The sequence below is a fragment of the Pseudophryne corroboree genome, chromosome 7, assembly GCF_028390025.1.
Source record: "Pseudophryne corroboree isolate aPseCor3 chromosome 7, aPseCor3.hap2, whole genome shotgun sequence".
Lineage (NCBI taxonomy): Eukaryota > Metazoa > Chordata > Amphibia > Anura > Myobatrachidae > Pseudophryne > Pseudophryne corroboree.
The window spans coordinates 137,526,633-137,550,494 of NC_086450.1; the positions used below are offsets into that span (position 1 = coordinate 137,526,633).

General features: G+C 42.1%; 1 protein-coding gene across 4 annotated transcripts in view; it reads left to right on the forward strand.

Moving 5' to 3' along the window:
- CCDC148 (coiled-coil domain containing 148) overlaps positions 1-23,862 on the forward strand; it is a 739,559-nt gene that overhangs the window by 433,309 nt on the left and 282,388 nt on the right. The window lies entirely within an intron of this gene.

Consider the following 23,862-nt stretch of genomic DNA (forward strand, 5'->3'; position numbering starts at 1 on the left):
ACAAATTTGCCGAGCTGTTACTTGGTCGGGTTCAAACACTTTTGCAAGAGTCTACAAGTTTGATACCCTGGCTGAGGAGGACCTAGAGTTTGCTCATTCGGTGCTGCAGAGTCATCCGCACTCTCCCGCCCGTTTGGGAGCTTTGGTATAATCCCCATGGTCCTTACGGAGTCCCAGCATTCACTTAGGACGTCAGAGAAAATAAGATTTTACTCACCGGTAAATCTATTTCTCGTAGTCCGTAGTGGATGCTGTGCCCCCTTCCCAAGTGCGGATTGTCTGCAATACTTGTATATAGTTATTGCCTAACTAAAGGGTTATTGTTGAGCCATCTGTTGAGAGGCTCAGTTATATTTCATACTGTTAACTGGGTATAGTATCTCGAGTTATACGGTGTGATTGGTGTGGCTGGTATGAGTCTTACCCAGGATTCAAAATCCTTCCTTATTGTGTCAGCTCTTCCGGGCACAGTATCCTAACTGAGGTCTGGAGGAGGGTCATAGTGGGAGGAGCCAGTGCACACCAGGTAGTCCTAAAGCTTTCTTTAGTTGTGCCCAGTCTCCTGCGGAGCCGCTATTCCCCATGGTCCTTACGGAGTCCCAGCATCCACTACGGACTACGAGAAATAGATTTACCGGTGAGTAAAATCTTATTATAGCAGTACGGAAGGCCACTGCTGTACCTACCTCTGTGTCGTCATTCATTAAGTATACTATCCATCTACATTCTATACCTGTGGTGCATTTTAGTTTTGCAGTTTGCTGACACAGTGACCACCAGTATACTATATATAGCAGTACGGGAGGCCACTGCTGTACCTACCTCTGTGTCGTCATTCATTAAGTATACTATCCATCTACATTCTATACCTGTGGTGCATTTTAGTTTTGCAGTTTGCTGACACAGTGACCACCAGTATACTATATATAGCAGTACGGAAGGCCACTGCTGTACCTACCTCTGTGTCATCATTCATTAAGTATACTATCCATCTACATTCTATACCTGTGGTGCATTTTAGTTTTGCAGTTTGCTGACACAGTGACCACCAGTATACTATATATAGCAGTACGGAAGGCCACTGCTGTCCCTACCTCTGTGTCGTCATTCATTAAGTATACTATCCATCTACATTCTATACCTGTGGTGCATTTTAGTTTTGCAGTTTGCTGACACAGTGACCACCAGTATACTATATATAGCAGTACGGAAGGCCACTGCTGTACCTACCTCTGTGTCGTCATTCATTAAGTATACTATCCATCTACATTCTATACCTGTGGTGCATTTTAGTTTTGCAGTTTGCTGACACAGTGACCACCAGTATACTATATATAGCAGTACGGAAGGCCACTGCTGTACCTACCTCTGTGTCGTCATTCATTAAGTATACTATCCATCTACATTCTATACCTGTGGTGCATTTTAGTTTTGCAGTTTGCTGACACAGTGACCACCAGTATACTATATATAGCAGTACGGAAGGCCACTGCTGTACCTACCTCTGTGTCGTCATTCATTAAGTATACTATCCATCTACATTCTATACCTGTGGTGCATTTCAGTTGTGCGCAGTAAATATAGTAGTAGGCCATTGCTATTGATACTGGCATATAATTCCACACATTAAAAAATGGAGAACAAAAATGTGGAGGTTAAAATAGGGAAAGATCAAGATCCACTTCCACCTCGTGCTGAAGCTGCTGCCACTTGTCATGGCCGAGACGATGAAATGCCATCAACGTCGTCTGCCAAGGCCGATGCCCAATGTCATAGTAGAGAGCATGTAAAATCCAAAAAACAAAAGTTCAGTAAAATGACCCAAAAATCAAAATTAAAAGCGTCTGAGGAGAAGCGTAAACTTGCCAATATGCCATTTACGACACGGAGTGGCAAGGAACGGCTGAGGCCCTGGCCTATGTTCATGGCTAGTGGTTCAGCTTCACATGAGGATGGAAGCACTCATCCTCTCGCTAGAAAAATGAAAAGACTTAAGCTGGCAAAAGCACAGCAAAGAACTGTGCGTTCTTCTAAATCACAAATACCCAAGGAGAGTCCAATTGTATCGGTTGCGATGCCTGACCTTCCCAACACTGGACGGGAAGAGCTTGCGCCTTCCACCATTTGCACGCCCCCTGCAAGTGCTGGAAGGAGCACCCGCAGTCCAGTTCCTGATAGTCAAATTGAAGATGTCACTGTTGAAGTACACCAGGATGAGGATATGGGTGTTGCTGGCGCTGGGGAGGAAATTGACAAGGAGGATTCTGATGGTGAGGTGGTTTGTTTAAGTCAGGCACCCGGGGAGACACCTGTTGTCCGTGGGACGAATATGGCCATTGACATGCCTGGTTAAAATACAAAAAAAATCACCTCTTCGGTGTGGAATTATTTCAACACAAATGCGGACAACAGGTGTCAAGCCGTGTGTTGCCTTTGTCAAGCTGTAATAAGTAGCGGTAAGGACGTTAACCACCTCGGAACATCCTCCCTTATACGTCACCTGCAGCGCATTCATCATAAGTCAGTCACAAGTTCAAAAACTTTGGGTGACAGCGGAAGCAGTCCACTGACCACTAAATCCCTTCCTCTTGTAACCAAGCTCCTGCAAACCACACCACCAACTCCCTCAGTGTCAATTTCCTCCTTACCCAGGAAAGCCAATAGTCCTGCAGGCCATGTCACTGGCAAGTCTGACGAGTCCTGTCCTGCCTGGGATTGCTCCGATGCATCCTTGAGTGTAACGCCTACTGCTGCTGGCGCTGCTGTTGTAGCTGCTGGGAGTCGATCGTCATCCCAGAGGGGAAGTCGGAAGACCACTTGTACTACTTCCAGTAAGCAATTGACTGTCCAACAGTCCTTTGCGAGGAAGATGAAATATCACAGCAGTCATCCTGGTGCAAAGCAGATAACTCAGGCCTTGGCAGCCTGGGCGGTGAGAAACGTGGTTCCGGTATCCACCGTTAATTCAGAGCCAACTAGAGACTTGATTGAGGTACTGTGTCCCCGGAACCAAATACCATCTAGGTTCCATTTCTCTAGGCAGGCGATACCGAAAATGTACACAGACCTCAGAAAAAGACTCACCAGTGTCCTAAAAAATGCAGTTGTACCCAATGTCCACTTAACCACGGACATGTGGACAAGTGGAGCAGGGCAGACTCAGGACTATATGACTGTGACAGCCCACTGGGTAGATGTATTGCCTCCCGCAGCAAGAACAGCAGCGGCGGCACCAGTAGCAGCATCTCGCAAACGCCAACTCGTTCCTAGGCAGGCTACGCTTTGTATCACCGCTTTCCAGAATAGGCACACAGCTGACAACCTCTTACGGCAACTGAGGAAGATCATCGCAGAATGGCTTACCCCAATTGGACTCTCCTGGGGATTTGTGACATCGGACAACGCCAGCAATATTGTGCGTGCATTACATCTGGGCAAATTCCAGCACGTCCCATGTTTTGCACATACATTGAATTTGGTGGTGCAGAATTATTTAAAAAACGACAGGGGCGTGCAAGAGATGCTGTCGGTGGCCCGAAGAATTGCGGGCCACTTTCGGCATTCAGCCACCGCGTACAGAAGACTGGAGCACCACCAAACATTCCTGAACCTGCCCTGCCATCATCTGAAGCAAGAGGTGGTAACGAGGTGGAATTCAACCCTCTATATGCTTCAGAGGATGGAGGAGCAGCAAAAGGCCATTCAAGCCTATACATCTGCCCACGATATAGGCAAAGGAGGGGGAATGCACCTGACTCAAGCGCAGTGGAGAATGATTTCAACGTTGTGCAAGGTTCTGCAACCCTTTGAACTTGCCACACGTGAAGTCAGTTCAGACACTGCCAGCCTGAGTCAGGTCATTCCCCTCATCAGGCTTTTGCAGAAGAAGCTGGAGACATTGAAGTAGGAGCTAAAACAGAGCGATTCCGCTAGGCATGTGGGACTTGTGGATGGAGCCCTTAATTCGCTTAACCAGGATTCATGGGTGGTCAATCTGTTGAAATCAGAGCACTACATTTTGGCCACCGTGCTCGATCCTAGATTTAAAACCTACGTTGTATCTCTCTTTCCGGCAGACACAAGTCTGCAGAGGTACAAAGACCTGCTGGTGAGAAAATTGTCAAGTCAAGCGGAACGTGACCCGTCAACATCTCCTCCTTCACATTCTCCCGCAACTGGGGATGCGAGGAAAAGGCTAAGAATTCCGAGCCCACCCGCTGGCGGTGATGCAGGGCAGTCTGGAGCGAGTGCTGACATCTGGTCCGGACTGAAGGACCTGCCAACGATTACTGACATGTAGTCTACTGTCACTGCATATGATTCTCTCACCATTGAAAGAATGGTGGAGGATTATATGAGTGACCGCATCCAAGTAGGCACGTCAGACAGTCCGTACGTATACTGGCAGGAAAAAGAGGCAATTTGGAGGCCCTTGCACAAACTGGCTTTATTCTACCTAAGTTGCCCTCCCTCCAGTGTGTACTCCGAAAGAGTGTTTAGTGCAGCCGCTCACCTTGTCAGCAATCGGCTAACAAGGTTACTTCCAGAAAATGTGGAGAAGATGATGTTCATCAAAATGAATTATAATCAATTCCTCCGTGGAGACATTCACCAGCAGCAATTGCCTCCACAAAGTACACAGGGACCTGAGATGGTGGATTCTAGTGGGGACGAATTAATAATCTGTGAGGAGGGGGATGTACACAGTGAAAGGGGTGAGGAATCGGAGGATGATGATGAGGTGGACATCTTGCCTCTGTAGAGCCAGTTTGTGCAAGGAGAGATTGATTGCTTCTTTTTTTGGTGGGGGCCCAAACCAACCAGTCATTTCAGTCACAGTCGTGTGGCAGACCCTGTCGCTGAAATGATGGGTTCGTTAAAGTGTGCATGTCCTGTTTATACAACATGAGGGTGGGTGGGAGGGCCCAAGGACAATTCCATCTTGCACCTCTTTTTTCTTTAATTTTTCATTGCATCATGTGCTGTTTGGGGACAATTTTTTTGAAGTGCCATCCTGCCTGACACTGCAGTGCCACTCCTAGATGGGCCAGGTGTTTGTGTCGGCCACTTGTGTCGCTTAGCTTAGTCACACAGCGACCTTGGTGCGCCTCTTTTTTTCTTTGCATCATGTGCTGTTTGGGGACAATTTTTTTGAAGTGCCATCCTGCCTGACACTGCAGTGCCACTCCTAGATGGGCCAGGTGTTTGTGTCGGCCACTTGTGTCGCTTAGCTTAGTCACACAGCGACCTTGGTGCGCCTCTTTTTTTCTTTGCATCATGTGCTGTTTGGGGACTATTTTTTTGAAGTGCCATCCTGCCTGACACTGCAGTGCCACTCCTAGATGGGCCAGGTGTTTGTGTCGGCCACTTGTGTCGCTTAGCTTAGTCATACAGCGACCTTGGTGCGCCTCTTTTTTTCTTTGCATCATGTGCTGTTTGGGGACTATTTTTTTGAAGTGCCATCCTGCCTGACACTGCAGTGCCACTCCTAGATGGGCCAGGTGTTTGTGTCGGCCACTTGTGTCGCTTAGCTTAGCCATCCAGCGACCTCGGTGCAAATTGTAGGACTAAAAATAATATTGTGAGGTGTGAGGTGTTCAGAATAGACTGGAAATGAGTGGAAATTATGGTTATTGAGGTTAATAAAACTATGGGATCAAAATGACCCCCAAATTCTATGATTTAAGCTGTTTTTTAGTTTTTTTTGTAAAAAACACCCGAATCCAAAACACACCCGAATCCGACAAAAAAATTTCGGTGAGGTTTTGCCAAAATGCGTCCGAATCCAAAACACGGCCGCGGAACCGAATCCAAAACCAAAACACAAAACCCGAAAAATGTCCGGTGCACATCACTGTGATATCACAGTGCTGCTGTTTGCCTGCAGCTGAATGCAATGTGATGTCACGGAGGTACTTTCTAACTGCCTGCAGCTGAATTCACTGTGATGTCACAGAGGTACTTTCTAACTGCCTGCAGCTGAATGCATTGTAATATCACAGTGGTACTGTCTAGCTGCCTGAAGCTGAATGCATTGTTATGTCACAGAGGTACTGCCTGTCTGCAGCTAAATGCATTGTGATGTCACAGAGGTACTGTCTAGCTACCTGCAGCTGAATGCAATTGGATGTCACAGAGGTACTGTCTAGCTGCCTGAAGCTGAATGCATTTTTTAGAGATGTGCACCGGAAATTTTTCGGGTTTTGTGTTTTGGTTTTGGATTCGGTTCCGCGGCCGTGTTTTGGATTCGGACGCATTTTGGCAAAACCTCCTTGAAAATTTTTGTCGGATTCGGGTGTGTTTTGGATTCGGGTGTTTTTTTTCAAAAACCCCTCAAAAACAGCTTAAATCATAGAATTTGGGGGTAATTTTGATCCTATAGTATCATTAACCTCAATAACCACAATTTCCACTCATTTCCAGTCTATTCTGAACACCTCACACCTCACAATACTATTTTTAGTCCAAAAATTTGCACCGAGGTCGCTGGATGACTAAGCAAAGCGACCCAAGAGGGCGGCACAAACACCTAGCCCATCTAGGAGTGGCACTGCGGTGTCAGACAGGATGGCACTTAAAAAAATTGGCCCCAAACAGCACATGATGCAAAGAAAAGAGAAAAAGAGGTGCAGTGCAGTCGCTGGACGGCTAAGCTAAGCGACACAAACACCTCAATATCACAGGAATTATTCGTTCTAATCAATGGTATTATTGGTCTAAATCACTGGAAGAAAATGACAAAATCACTGGAATTATTCGTTCTAATCAATGGTATCATTGGTCCAAATCACTGGAAGAAAATGACAAAATTACTGGAATTATTTGCAAACATTTGTAGAAAGTCGCTGCTTTCTGATTACAGAAATGCTCAGATATTCCTGCGAATCCACAATCCCTTCCCAGGGGAAAAAGAAATTGAGAAACCGTTGTTTGAGAACGTTTGTTCTCTTTCCCTTACAAAGGAACAAACCACTTTCCAAGAAGACTGACGTTTTTGGGATTATGGAGACATAATGTTTTTGAATATAAATCCTAAAGCAGGTGGCATATTAGAACAAAAGAGTGCAAGAGACCAGCCATGCAGTTTCTGAAATATTATGACAAAATGTTACTGTATTTCATAAGCACTCATTCCTAACTCTGCTAAGTACTGTTTGGTATATTGTATCTGGCTTCCATAAGGTAGTTGTGTCCATTATTTCAACTTCCATTGACCTTTTTGAAAGCGGTAGAAGTTATCGATTCTTTTTTTTTTCTTTTTCCTTATTTTAAATTTTCTCCTGCATAGCCCAGTAAAATGTTACATAGTAACATAGTAACATAGTATCTAAGGTTGAAAAAAGACATTTGTCCATCGAGTTCAACCTATAAATGTTAAGTATTGACTTGTGCCTTCTGGGGGTCCACTTCTTCACCAAACCCAGCCAAATCTCATCCTAACCCTCTGTTCCACGTTCTCTATGTACCCCATCTATGTCACCCATGTCTATCTACCCCTCCCCTTTAGATTGTAAGCTCTCACGAGCAGGGCCCTCTTCCCTCATGTGCTTATCCTTTGTCTTACTTTAATAATCTTCAACTGTACCACATCCAGCAGTCTTCTGCCACCTGATACTTATTCCAGTGTCATCTGCTGATGTAACTATGTTTATTTACCCTGTACTTGTCCTATACTGTCATCAACTGTAAGTTGCTGTTTTCCTGTTTGATTATTTATGTACTCTGTAATTGGGCGCTGCGGCACCCTTGTGGTGCCATATAAATAAAGGATAATTATAATAATATAGGGTGTATTATCCCCAGGTGTATCTCACACATCACACAGTACAGTATATAGGGTGTATAATACCCAGGTGTATCTCACACATCGCTCAGTACAGATTACAGGATGTACTGTACTGTACTACTATAACACACATCGCACAGTACAGTATATAGGGTGTATAATCCCAAGGTGTATCTCACACATCGCTCAGTACAGTATATAGGGCGTATAATCCCCAGGTGTATCTCACACATTGCTCAGTACAGTATATAGGGTGTATAATCCCCAGGTGTATCTCAGACACAACACAGAACAGTATATAGGATGTACAATCCCCATGTATATCTCACACATTACACAGTACATTAGCTAGGGTGTACAATCCCCAGGTGTATCTCAAACATCACACAGTACAGTATATAGGGTGTATAATCCCAAGGTGTATCTCACACATCGCTCAGTACAGATTACAGGATGTATAATCACCAGGTGTATAACACACATCGCACAGTACAGTATATAGGGTGTATAATCCCATGGTGTATCTCACACATCCTCAGTACATTATACAGGGTGTATAATCCCCAGGTGTATCTCACACATTGCTCAGTACAGATTACAGGATGTATAAAATCACCAGGTGTATAACACACGTCGCACAGTACAGTATACATACTGGTCACAACAATGCAGCAGATATTGAGCACTGATAAGGATACTAGAAGTGACACAGAGCTGCAAGATACAGCAATGGCCTACTGTACTGTACTATATGTATACTGCTGGTCACCAAAATGCTGCACTGTCCTACTATATACTGCTCACAATAATGCAGCACAGAGATAGTATACTTGACACAGAGCTGCAAGATACAGCAATGGCCTACTGTACTGTACTATATGTATACTGCTGGTCACCAAAATGCTGCACTGTCCTACTATATACTGCTCACAATAATGCAGCACAGAGATAGTATACTTGACGCAGAGCTGCAAGATACAGCAATGGCCTACTGTACTGTACTATATGTATACTGCTGGTCACCAAAATGCTGCACTGTCCTACTATATACTGCTCACAATAATGCAGCACAGAGATAGTACACTTGACACAGAGCTGCAAGATACAGCAATGGCCTACAGTACTGTACTACTATAATTATATACTGGTGGTCCCCAGTCCCCACAATGCAGCATACTGAGCACAGATATTTGCAGCACACTGAGCACAGATTACAGAGCTTTTCAGGGATACAGCGCAGCCACGTCCTCTCCTTTCAATCTCCAATGCACGAGTGAAAATTGCGGCGACGCGCGGCTCTTTATATAGAATACGAATCTCTCGAGAATCCGAAAGCAGGATGATAATGTTCAGGCGCGTTCGGGTTAACCGAGCAAGGCGGGAAGATCCGAGGCTGCCTCGGACCTGTGTAAAATAGGTGAAGTTCGGGGGGGTTCGGATCTCGGAGAACCGAACCCGCTCATCTCTAATTGTGATGTCACTGAGGTACTGTCTAGCTGCTTGCAGCTGAGTGCATTGTGATGCCACACTGGTACTGTCTAGCTGCCTGCAACTGAATGCATTGGGATGTCATTGATGTACTGTCTAGCTGTTGATAAAGCTAAATATTTATCGTATATATATAACCCTTTATGAGGTCTAAGAACACTGTACGCTGTTTACTTAAGAAGTACCGTAAGGGTACGCAAGTTGCGTAACGATCGCTCAGCCGTAGGCGAGACGCTCAAGCGTCACGTTCGCTCACGGCCCAGAGATCACAGACAAGCACGCTATTGGCTATGACTAACGTAATGATTCGCTATGGCGTAACGGACGCTCGAGACCACGAGGAGATCACCAGCGGCGCAGACGCTCACAACGCAAAACCTTTATATCTATACCCTTAACAATGAAATACACAGTAAACCTTAATGTAGAGACAAAGTGTAAGTGCAACCTTGTGTAACCTGATTAACTACAAAGCTGTTTGAGCGTCACCGACGCTCAGAGAATTCTTAACACTATGAGAAAATACACAGATACTTGTTTAGGGTCCAAAGCCTATTAAATGTATTATAACTAATATACTTGTAAAAAGGAATCACAGTACAAATGATACACTACAATATAACAGAGACTTCCTAACCAAATAACTACACTATAAATACAATACAATACAATCTAATCAAGGGAAAATACGAGAGAAAGAGTAGAGAGAGAGAGAGAGAGATGAGAGAAATGGCTCACAGTAAGACAATATGATTACGGAGAAAAACTTACGCACAAGGGGAAATGATCGCATGCGCCTGGACATCCAGCACCCGATTTTCAGCAATGAGAACCGTTGAAGAGTGAGAGCTGGATGTGGTCGGCCTGCCTATTTATGCCCCACACACAATGCAATCTAATGGTCCCTACAATCTGATCGTCCATTGGACACAGGAATTCGGCTTCGCATTATAACAAAAGGTCATAGGTTAATTCATACAGGTGGGCTGTGACGATTTCCAACTGCTCAGGTGGGAGGGAAACTGGGTTTCCCGCCGCATGGGTAATAAAGTGCAAATAAAGTAAATGTTCATAAACTTCTTATGTCCATAACTATTCGCACGAGCGATTGATCTGCTTCAAGCCAACACCGGAATATTTCTAATTAAATATTCTTCCGATGGATACTAAACACCACTGTATTACTCCTGTCTGACCCTTCGTATCAAACAAAGAGGGATTCCTCTGTTCATAAACATTCTATATTAACCAAACTTTCAGAATCTATCAAAGGGACCATGATCTACAAAATACATTATTACTGAAAATATGTTACGATTGAGTCGCACGCTACAACCACATAAACTCTACCGTAAATACGCATACCAGGCGCCTGCGGGTGCCCGCGACTGTGAGTATGCGCACGTACGGGAGAGCGTACGCATGCGCAGCATGGACCTGTGTGAGGTGCAAATATGGTAGTGTGCATAGAGATATTTTTCTGACTTTGACAGTCCACCCTTTGGCAGTCAATAATAACTGCCACTTCCTGAAAACATTTCAAAAGGAGAAAAATATATGTCAGGGGTTAATTCATTTCCATGGTTGGGTGAGGGAGGAGAGAGGAGTAGGTGTGAAGAGGGTATGACCTAGTGTGATAGCAGAAGCATGTGTGTATGAGTCCATGTTTGGGGGGTCATGTATCATCGTGCCGTACGTGTTGTAAATCAAGCTTCGAGGTATTGCGAAGTATACATTTGAATTCCTTCTTATCCTGTGGTACAGGTCTGTGGATGGGCTGTCAAACTTTACCGAGCTCTTTTCGGATTTTGAACAAAATGGGGAGCACATTTTAGTTGATTATACATGAATGGGGGGATATGTGATTGCTGATATCTGTGCCTGTATTCCCTATACTATGTGTGTTATTACCTGAGGGTTGTAGAGATGAAGATGAAGAATACTTATGGAAAATGCAATGATATTCTATGTCAGGTAAATGTACATCTGTCGTCGAAGTTTTGTTCGGTATCAGTTGAAAGTCGTCTTCTTTGCGCTGTTTTGCTCATTAAGCGTGAGCAATAAGCTTTGTCAATGCCATTAGATTTACAAAAAATGTTGGGCTAGCGTAATTTTAAGAATTCTAGGGAAACTGGGGATCCATGGCAAAGTTCATCAAGTGTCCATATCTCAAGTGGTCAAAACTTCGTCTTTGGTCTATCCGTTGTCTGTTGTTGCCTTATAGGTAATTGTCTGCACTTAGTATAATATTAGGGCAATGGATATTGTCTGAATCAAAATATAATTCATTATAAATAGGCGATGTTACCATAGTGGACAGTATACTGGATATATATAGTAAGGAATAGATATGAAATAAGTTTGAATGTATGAGGTAATGTTTAGCTGATTTAAGAGATTAGGTTTGTGTATGTGTTTATATAGATATACTGTATATTTGTGTTTTACAGCAAGATGGTAAAAAATAGTGTAGGGAACAGGTTTATTCTGCTCTAGTCATAAATAAGGCCAGAGAGGTTACAGTAAGATCAAGAGTCATTGTAGAGAAAAGGTATTAGGCCATAAATGATAATAGGTATGTGACAGAGCTCTGTTGGTCATTGGAATTCACAGGTGTGCTTACAGTAGATCAGAATCTACTGGTTTGTCTATTGTCCAGTGAAGGTTAAAAGCTAGGGAGTATAAATTAACTACTATGAAAAGAGATCACATCCATTGATAAAACATTGTGTAACCGACCCCAGGAAAACTTGTCAATACAACAGAACTTTGGATGAAAAGACATTCCAGATTTTACAATACTATACTTGCTTAAGGCAGTGTGGACACCACACTTTTATGACACCATGCCTCCGTGAACAGGACACGACAGCCCAGTTCAATGTTTGTTTTATTACACCTTGGAATCTGACAAACCTATAATTACCTATTCCATTGGAAACTATGAGAATATGATAGTTTGAATTGGTAAAATATGAGATAAAAGGACCAGACTTGTAGTTAGGAGTTAGAAGGAAGAGGGAGAGGGAGAAGAAGAAGGAGAAGGAAGGAAGTCAGTCAGGAGGAGAAGTCATGGAGAACATGCAGAAGGAATGATTCTTGGGATGGCAATCTTTAACTTGCAAGTATACATTTTATGTTAGCAATTGAAACTGTTTGTGAAACTTATGTCATGTTGTTTTATGTTATGTAACGAAGGAAGCATATATAATTATAATTAGTATATATATCACTACTGTGTATATCTTATTCTGTACGATTTGATCTGCCTGTAAATAAAGAATCATATAAAAAGAGCGGTAATATTCAAGCTTGAACTCTCTTTAAGGAATCTTAACTTAATAACTTCATAAGTCATATGTATAAGGACTGCATATATGTATCAGCCAATTAGTTTGTAAGCCTGACATAATATATTTGCAGATATATATGATAAATGCATATTAATTGAAATATATCCATATATTAAATACCATATATGATATATTAAATATTAATATTCATAAATATGATTCCATAAAGCAATATTGGCGACCACGGAAGGGACTTGTTATTACTGAATCTGATTATCTGATCTATAATATTTATGAGGAGTAGCAGATGCTATAAGCTGGCTACCAAATCTGCAGAATCACGGTGGGGATGTATCTATGAAAATTTATTACCATTGTGTAATGTCAATTTTGTATTCTGTATAACCTAGGATAAATGTGTTAGTGCAATATACGTTATTTTAACTAACATAATATCTATTAGGAAGCAGCACCAAAGGCTATAAGCCTGCTGGCAAAATACAAGATCACAGTGGAATAGGTTACAAATGAGAATAAAGAATTTAAAGGCCTAGAATAGAAAATGTGCACAGTGGAAAAGAGTATTTCCAAATAAATGTATAAATGTACCAGGTATTAGAGTTTAACCTTAAGACACCGGTCAATCTTAAGGAGAGGATACCTTCAGTACTAAAAACAAAGAATATATAAATTTAGCATTGAAATGTTAAAAATGCAAAAGTTTTCTGTAGCATTTAGAAAAATGCGCAGAACTGCGGCTCTAGAAGCCAAACAGAAATGTAAAGAAGAATCAGGTTCACGTCTTCGTAAGGTGTGCCTGACCATTAATGCAAAAATGCATTCGTTATTTAAGTCCCTTAAACAGAAAAATAAACAGAAAAAGTTTGGGGCAGAAGCGAAAAGCCTGACAGTTTGTAATCAAATTGTCAAGATCTCTGATGAAGAGATAACATCCAGCAAGCAAGCTGAGATAGAAACACCAAACAGGAATAGTGTTGAGGTATGTGAAACTCTGTACACAGAGTCTACAGGAGTCAGAAATGACTTAATCAGTCAAGATCCTAAAATTAAGGAAAGTTACATGTTGCAGGACTGCATCAATGTGCAGCGCATGGAGTCTGCTATGGTCACACAGACCACCAGCAGAACAGCCTCTGTGGTAAAGGAAGAAAGTAGCAATGTGCCGGATGTGTCTATCATCAGACAGCACATTAATGTAAAGGAGGTAGCAGCAATAGGAGATGTCCCCTATACTGTGTCTAGTAAGGGGGAAGATCATTGTAACTCAGATTATGAGTATTCTGCTGAATACACTCTCAGAGTTCCCAATGTAAATGAAGAATTTGTTATGCCCTTAGGCAAAGGTGAATTGTCAGCAGATTTAAACACTGATAGCAGCAGTACAGTGCACACAGGGGTGGGGAAGTTCCCCATGGTGAAAACTCCCATGGCAACCAGAGTTGCAAACCTTGAAATGTATTCACCTGGAAACATGTTTAAAGGGAAAATCCATGAAATTAATTCAGGAATGCATGTTTACAAACAAAGTTCCCAAACTTATGTAACCCCCACAGAGCACTCAGAGACTTCTAGTGATGGTGCAAATGTTTGCATGCTCTCAGAGAGACCACATGCAGAGTGTCATTCTGCAAACCACACACCAATTAACAATGACAAAAAGGATCACCAGGATGAAAATGTTTTTATGCCCTGGTGCCATAACCATTTTATTACAGGTGTGGAAAGACAGAAAGCCCTGGGACCTGCAATACATATTTGGCAAAGTTTAACAAGTTTCTCTCCCCACAAAAGTAGGTTTTTTCAGAAGCTCCAAGATTCTTCCAAACTAAGGAGCCACACCAAGCAGCAAACGCTATGGTTAAAGACAGTCTGGGACCAGGCTGCATCACAAGGGAGTATGGTCACAAGTGAATACGGTAGTATCATTCCTTTACTTGTTAGATCCAATGAAGCCATTGTTTGCTTTGATGTTCAAACAGCCACAGTTTCCAAATTAAACCTGCATCATATCTGCAGCGACAATTGTGCTGTCATTGACACACAATGTGACAGGAAAGATTGGCACAGGCCAGAAACAATTGTTTGTTTGTTATTCAATCGTTAAAAGACACATTTGTAAATTCTGTACCTGATAACATGCAGCAGATAGGACAGAATGCATAGCAAGCTATGTTAAATCACTGTATAAATATCTGTGATAGTCATTGTATGTATTTTTGTTTGATTCATAGTAATCCTGGCAACCTGTATACAGAATGGTGCAAGACTCCAAAAAGACTCCAATTTACAAGGGAAAAGGTCTTCATTAACCCTTTCATCGCTGCTATCCAGCAAAATCTACATAGCATCCCTAAAGACTGATATATGGACAAATCCTCAAGGATTTTTCCAGTTTCACAAGAAAGGGGAAGGTTTTCATTAACCCTTTCATCACAAGTAATCATTACTTGTCTTTCAAACTACATGTACACTCCCACAACAGTGTACAGCACATCTCATCACTGTGATTATACAGAACTGTCTCATCCCTTCATATACCTTAATCACATATATGTAAACATTTGTCTGAGATATATTTTATATCATTGCATATATACCTTGTAAATATTTTATGTTTTTTTTATATATTACACAATAGATACTACCTATGCTTCCTTCGTAAAAGCTTCAAAAGTAATTAAATATCTAATACAGGATGGTATACCACGTTATAACAAATTGGGCCGAGATTATTAAGTGGGATGAATAATTCTCTTAATAAAGACTGTCACAAGTCTAAGATAATTATTTGTAGCATAACAGGGTCACTGTATATGCACATGGCTGCATATAAAATAATATTGGATGGAATTAGATATATTTAAAGCCATTCCTAAATGATATTTAATATCTGTTTGAAGCAAAATTATATTCATTTATTGTATTGATAGGATGTTACTATATACACATCAAAAGCATTTTAAATAATTATTAGTCAAAATATAGGTAGGATAGAAAACGCCTTTATATGGGTTAAACTGGTATAAGTTTATGTAAGATTGAGATGTATAAATAGGTACAAGGTAGAATAAGGAGATTTAAGACTGCATGGTAATTTATTCAGTGAGGAAATACAGAACAGAGTAGGTGTACTACTCACAGCCATTTGTGGTACTATTGCCCGAAGACAATTAAGACCTACTATTAACAAGCAAGGAAAGAAAGAAAGAAAGAAAAAAAAAAAAAAGACTGTTTCATATATGCCTGTTCTATTCAAAATCACAACCTGTTTGTGCAAAAGCAATATGGACACTGGTCACAACTGCGGCATTGGATAAACGCAAAGGAAACAGAACTGCTAAAGACTGTATAAAGACTATTACTATTACTGAGGGTCGTCACAAGTACTGAATGTTCAAGACACAGCACTCGACGTACACAGCCCTCTGCCTCAAACAGCGAAATGGCAAGCAAAGGAGCAGCTGCTACGAAGAATTCTACTTCTAGTAATGGTGCAAATGTTGCAAACGCAAGGCCATAATGCAAACGCAAGGCATCTCCAATTGCAAGCAAACCACGCAGATGACAGTCTTATCCCAGTAAATTGCTACATACAAGAACAGCAAAAATGTCCAAACGTACTGATCCAGATACAGAAAAAAAGGTCTACAATTGGGCTATGGTATTCCAAATGTCTGTAGAAATTAGTTTTCCTCATGAATACTGAATAAAAACCTCAGTTTTGTCTGCTTTAGTTAAAAAGTAGAATAAGGTTAGGTAAGCTAAGAATTTTTAGAGATTTTTAAAATCATAATGGTTATTATTATTACACTTATGGTATATATTATGGTTACAACGAAAGTTATGTTTGAAGGAATATTTTGAAATGTATTTGGAAGCAATTACGCTAGTTTAATGTGTGGCCAATCAAAAGAATTTCTCATGGCCACAAGGGGGCGACTGTTGCCTTATAGGTAATTGTCTGCACTTAGTATAATATTAGGGCAATGGATATTGTCTGAATCAAAATATAATTCATTATAAATAGGCGATGTTACCATAGTGGACAGTATACTGGATATATATAGTAAGGAATAGATATGAAATAAGTTTGAATGTATGAGGTAATGTTTAGCTGATTTAAGAGATTAGGTTTGTGTATGTGTTTATATAGATATACTGTATATTTGTGTTTTACAGCAAGATGGTAAAAAATAGTGTAGGGAACAGGTTTATTCTGCTCTAGTCATAAATAAGGCCAGAGAGGTTACAGTAAGATCAAGAGTCATTGTAGAGAAAAGGTATTAGGCCATAAATGATAATAGGTATGTGACAGAGCTCTGTTGGTCATTGGAATTCACAGGTGTGCTTACAGTAGATCAGAATCTACTGGTTTGTCTATTGTCCAGTGAAGGTTAAAAGCTAGGGAGTATAAATTAACTACTATGAAAAGAGATCACATCCATTGATAAAACATTGTGTAACCGACCCCAGGAAAACTTGTCAATACAACAGAACTTTGGATGAAAAGACATTCCAGATTTTACAATACTATACTTGCTTAAGGCAGTGTGGACACCACACTTTTATGACACCATGCCTCCGTGAACAGGACACGACAGCCCAGTTCAATGTTTGTTTTATTACACCTTGGAATCTGACAAACCTATAATTACCTATTCCATTGGAAACTATGAGAATATGATAGTTTGAATTGGTAAAATATGAGATAAAAGGACCAGACTTGTAGTTAGGAGTTAGAAGGAAGAGGGAGAGGGAGAAGAAGAAGGAGAAGGAAGGAAGTCAGTCAGGAGGAGAAGTCATGGAGAACATGCAGAAGGAATGATTCTTGGGATGGCAATCTTTAACTTGCAAGTATACATTTTATGTTAGCAATTGAAACTGTTTGTGAAACTTATGTCATGTTGTTTTATGTTATGTAACGAAGGAAGCATATATAATTATAATTAGTATATATATCACTACTGTGTATATCTTATTCTGTACGATTTGATCTGCCTGTAAATAAAGAATCATATAAAAAGAGCGGTAATATTCAAGCTTGAACTCTCTTTAAGGAATCTTAACTTAATAACTTCATAAGTCATATGTATAAGGACTGCATATATGTATCAGCCAATTAGTTTGTAAGCCTGACATAATATATTTGCAGATATATATGATAAATGCATATTAATTGAAATATATCCATATATTAAATACCATATATGATATATTAAATATTAATATTCATAAATATGATTCCATAAAGCAATACTGTATAGCGTCTCATCAACTTCCTCGTCCAAGGGGGTCTTGTTATCTTGGAGAAAAACCAGAAAAACAGGTGAAAGAAACGGACCGTAGAAATCGCATTTTCATCACATCATTGTTTCTATCATTGGGTCGTAAATCAAATCCAGGTTAATTACAGTTTCCTCACTCCTCAAACTCATCACTCTTGTACTTTGTTTGCACCTCATTAAAGCCTGCCCGCATCTAAATATCAATCCAATAGATATAACAACACCTAAAATACATAGGAGAAACTTTCCAACATCCATTATGACTCCTTGAGCCCAGTCTCCCAAACCGGAGAACCAATTTCGCGGGTTCAACCATGACACCCAACCAGTCAGCTCATTACCTACAGCAGCAAGAGTGAGATTGTGTTTTCGGCGAAATTCCCACTTTAATTGGAGAATATCGTCCATCTTTTGGTCTATGACCTCTACCGGATCCTCGGTGCTATTCGTGATATATGTGCAACACTTCACGCCGTACTGTGTTGCCAATGTAACACAATATCCGCCTGTCACTGCTGTGAGGTAATTAAGAACCATTCTATGCTGTACCAGTTCTGTTTTATAAGCTTGAAGTTCTCTTCCAGTGTATCTAAACGTGTCATCATACATTTCAGTGATATTATCTAACAAATTGGCGAGTGCGGAAATGTATCTATAATTCATCACTCCTCGAGCGGTGCGAGTGAAATCTAACGCCACCAGAACCTGAATCCCGGTGGATTCATGGATCAGATCAGAGGCCGGATGCTCTAACCTTTCTGACAGTTGTCTTTTAACTCGGTGCTCGTAATGAGTGTGAGTATAAGGAGCTTGGGCACCACGGAGTATGTCTTTCATTTTGTCATGTGTTACAGTCATCACTTCAGGCAATACTTTTCCAATATAACACAATCCCTCAGAGTTTGGGGCAAGCCACTTGTACGCCTTTCTCCCGCATATGAAATATGCATCATCGGGGAGAACATATGGGACGGAGAAAGACATTACCATATTACACACCTTCCAGGTGAAATCTCCTAGCCCTAATTCTTCCATCTGCTTAATGCACGTATCAGGTTGTACGATATGTGCACAGTATCCTGGTGATACTTCTCCAACTCTAGTAATCCTATTTCCTAAGGTGTATCTATACCGGAAAGATTTTCCTCTACTGGCTATGTGGCGTACAAGCTCTGTATCTGTAGGCATTCTATCTGCTCTATGTGAAAAGGTCATGGTGTGGTTACTCCATGACACTTCCCAATTTCCCGGCTTTCTGGGATTGGAGATGTTGAAACATAATAGGGACCTATCCACGTGGTATTGGTGGAGCTTCAAACTAGGAGGGCTGGAGATATTAAACCTCCGGTCCACCGGTCTCCCACCATTTAACTCAAATACCTCCCCTATCGTTAAAGGAAATGGTACTAGCCCTGATTTGCTATGACCCTGAGGTACTTGAGAGCATACCCAACAATCTGTTTTGTTTAATACGTTACCCACTAAGGAGTGATAGTCACTCAATGGATGCCGGTCCATATGGATATTAAAACTGGATTGGCATTTCTTTATGCACCCATCCTCAATGACATTGTTACAGAGCCTACAGATACAGTTTTCTTCAGCTAACAATCCGTCACAATTTCTTCTATGATCAATGCTATCGGATCGTTTTCTGATACTCGCCTTTGCTTGTTGGTTAGGTTGATCTTGGAAAACTACGCCTCCATCTTTATCATCAGAACCCATTCCAGAACCTCTATCGACCTCCATGGTACTCTCGCCGGAACAGACTGCTCTGGTTAACATCATGGTCAACAGGAAAATCCGGATCACAGTCTCTTGGGGCAAGTCCATCTTTGAGGAGGAGATGAAGAAGAATGAGAAGGAGGAAAAATACATTTGAGGGAGAGGGGATGGGAAGTGGAGAAAAACAATAAAAGGGAGTGGGGAGTCGACAACAGCTCTCGGTCTTCAAGGCTCAGGTGCCGCCTCAGTCCTCCTGGAACAGACACTCCAGTGATACAACCTCTACCGTCTGTTCCTTATCACGGGACTTCTCTGGATCAGCAACCTTCTTGCAGTGGGATGAATGGACCCAAGTCTCTCTCTCAGCAACCTTCAATGCTGTAGTGCTAGTCAATAAGACCTGGTATGGTCCTTCCCATCTGTCAATAAGGCAACCTGAGCGTAGAAAATTTCGTATCATTACATAATCCCCAGGTTCAATGTCATGACAATTACTATCAGGTAGATCAGGAATCACCAACTTCAGATTATCATTTTGATTCCTTAACTGTTTACTCATGTTAATCAAGTACTTTACAGTCACTTCATTGTTACATTTCAAATCATCCTGAGGGTTAATCATGACATGCGGCTGTCGACCAAACAAGATTTCAAAAGGGGACAGATTAAGAGGGGACCTGGGAGTGGTTCTGATACTGTACAATACAATGGGTAAAGCTTCTGGCCATGTCAATCCTGTCTCTGCCATCACTTTACTCAATTTATTTTTAATAGTGCTGTTCACTCTTTCGACCTTCGCACTCGCCTGTGGACGGTACGGAGTGTGCAGCTTGCTATCAATTCCCATCAACTTACACATTCCTTGAAAGACATCACCTGTAAAATGGGTACCCCTATCACTTTCGATTATTCTAGGGATACCATATCTACATACAAATTCCTGCACAATTTTCTTAGCTGTAAACATAGCGGTATTTGTAGCTGCAGGAAATGCTTCGACCCAATTTGAGAAAACATCTATACAAACAAGTACATATTTCAAATTCCGACAAGGGGGTAATTGAATGAAGTCAATTTGTATTACCTGGAAAGGGCCGCCGGCAGGTGGGATATGGGATGGTTCTGTAGGTATTGCCTTTCCAATATTCTTTCTCAGACAGGTAAGGCATGACATTGCTCTTTTACTCGCATGAGAGGAGAATCCTGGGGCGCACCAATAGGCTCTTACCAATTTGCACATCCCTTCCTTGCCTAGATGAGTCAGCCCGTGAGCTGCTTCAGCCAGACATGGAAGATATGCTCTGGGGGCCACTGGTTTACCATGTCCATCCGTCCAGAGTCCTGAGGACTCTTGGCTACATCCCTTTGCCTTCCAGACTGCCTTTTCCTGTGTGGAACACAAATTTTGCATTTTACACAACTTCTGTGTGTTAATGGTATTAAATACCATCAATTGTGTGGTGTCTGTCTGTATGGGGGTAGCAGCTGCTAACTTAGCAGCTTCGTCTGCTCGGCTGTTACCAAGTGATACCGGGTCTTGGCTATATGTGTGTGCTTTACACTTGATAACAGCCACTCTGTCGGGTTCCTGTATCGCTGTTAGAAGCATTTTTATGTGAGCTGCATGCGCTACCGGTGTACCAGCTGCCGTCATGAAATTTCTGAGATGCCATAGGGCTCCGAAATCATGGACTACCCCGAATGCGTATCTAGAATCGGTGTAGATATTGGCTGACTTACCCTTAGCCAATTCACATGCTCTGGTTAGGGCGACCAGTTCAGCAACCTGGGCTGAGTGAGGTGGGCCTAGCGGTTCCGCTTCTATGGTGTCTTGGTCATCTACGACTGCGTATCCAGTACACAAGTCTCCCGAGTCTGACTGTCTGTGACAACTACCGTCCGTGTAGAACGTGAGTTCTGCATCTTCCAGTGGGTTGTCACTGATGTCAGGCCTTGCGGTAAAATTTTGGGTCAAATATTCCATACAATCATGTGTATCTTCCTTTGTATTGAATCCTCCTTCCCCAGCACTCTCACCTTCCACCCTTTGTGCCTGACCAGGCACACCTGGGAGATATGTTGCAGGATTTAATGCACTGCATCTCCTTATGGTGATGTTTACGGGGGCCATTAGTGCCAATTCCCATCTTGTAAACCTCGCTGATGAGACGTGTCTGGTTTGGGCAGAATTCAATAAGGCTGATACTGCATGTGGCGTATGGATTGTGAGGTTGTGGCCTAGCACGACATCATTGCTTTTTGTTACTAGCAATGCTATTGCAGCAACGCTTCGCAAGCATGTGGGGAGGGATCGCGCTACCGTGTCTAGCTGAGCGCTGTAGTATGCAACTGGCCTGCTGGCATCACCGTGTTTTTGGGTTAGTACACCTGCTGCGCAACCTGCACTTTCTGTTCCGTATAGTTCAAAGGGTTTCCCATAGTCTGGCATACCTAGCGCTGGCGCCTGCGTTAGGCACTGTTTGAGTCTCTCAAATGCTGTTTCGGATTCGTCTGTATGCAAAATCCTATCAGGTTTGTTTGAGGAGACCATTTCCTGCAAAGGTAGCGCCAATATGGAAAACCCTGGGATCCAATTACGGCAATACCCACACATTCCTAAAAACGTTCTGATCTGTTGCTGGGTTTGTGGTAGAGTCATGTCTCTAATTGCTTGGATTCTATCAGCGGTCAGGTGTCTCAGTCCTTGTGTTAGACAGTGTCCCAAATATTTTACCTTAGTTTGGCATAATTGCAACTTGTCTTTGGACACCTTGTGTCCGGTGTCTGAAAGATGAAACAGGAGCTGTTTCGTATCCTTCAGAGATGCTTCCAGTGAATCTGAACACAGTAATAAATCGTCCACATACTGTATCAATACTGATCCACTGTCTGGTTGGAAAGACTGTAAACAATCATGCAAAGCCTGAGAAAATATACTTGGACTATCTATGAAACCTTGGGGCAATCGAGTCCACGTGTATTGGACTCCTCTGTATGTGAATGCAAACAAATATTGGCTGTCAGGGTGCAGAGGTACCGAAAAGAAAGCGGAGCAGAGGTCAATAACAGTGAAAAATTTGGCAGTGGGAGGGATTTGCATTAGGATGACAGCTGGATTTGGCACTACGGGGAACTGACTCTCAACTATTTTGTTAATCCCCCTTAGATCCTGCACTAGCCTGTAACCCCTCCCCCCACTCTTCTTAACAGGGAAGATGGGACTATTGGCAGTGCTGGACGTTCTTACCAGAATGCCCTGTTGTAGCAAGCGCTCTATTACTGGGTAAACTCCTAACTCCACCTCTGGCTTCAGAGGATATTGTGGGATTTTTGGAGCTATCCTACCATCTTTTACTTGTACCACTACTGGAGCTACGTTTGCCATTAATCCAGTGTCCTGTCCGTCTTTTGTCCAAAGTGACTCTGGTATCTGAGATGTCATCTCTTCTATTTGGGATGGATTCCTATTTGTCATAATGGTATGTGACATTAATTTTGATGGGGAGTCTAACATGTCTCGCACTTCCTGAGCGTGTTTCTCAGGTATGTCCAAGAATACACCTTCAGGAGTACAATAAATGACGCACCCCATTTTACACAGTAAGTCTCTTCCCAGGAGATTGGTTGGTGCCGATGCAGCCAGCAAAAAGGAATGCTTGGTATGCAAAGGCCCTATTGTAATCTCGGCTGGTTTGCTAACAGGGTAGTGCTGGACTACTCCTGTTACTCCCATGGCTGGAATTGTCCTACCAGTGGTTCTCATGCCCACTGTCGAATTTATCACTGACTTGGCCGCCCCTGTGTCTACAAGAAAGTTTAAAGTTTTACCAGCTACATTGATTGCGACCTCGGGTTCACTTTCAAGGTTGGCAATCAATTTTACTGGCTGCAGATTACAGGTATGGCCACACCCCTATTGGGTATGGTGACCTCCCTGAATCCCGCTGGCAGCAACTACTTGTGAGGGAGATAGTTGGGAACTACCAGAGGCATGCCAGTCTCTGTTTGGGGGATATCTTTTTGTTTCCCCTGTATGTGGCTCATAACTCCGTTTCTGCGGACCTTGCTCCCAATGTCGTGTGTCGTGTCGTTGTCTAGGGGTTTGGTATGAGTTTCGTGGATTCTTTAATCTACAATCTCGTGCCATGTGTCCCTGTTTGTGACAAGAATAACAAGTAACCATACTTGACTTACCCACAGGATTTGGTGATACAAACAAAGGCTGCCTTGTGGTCAGAGCCTGTATACTTACTGACATTAA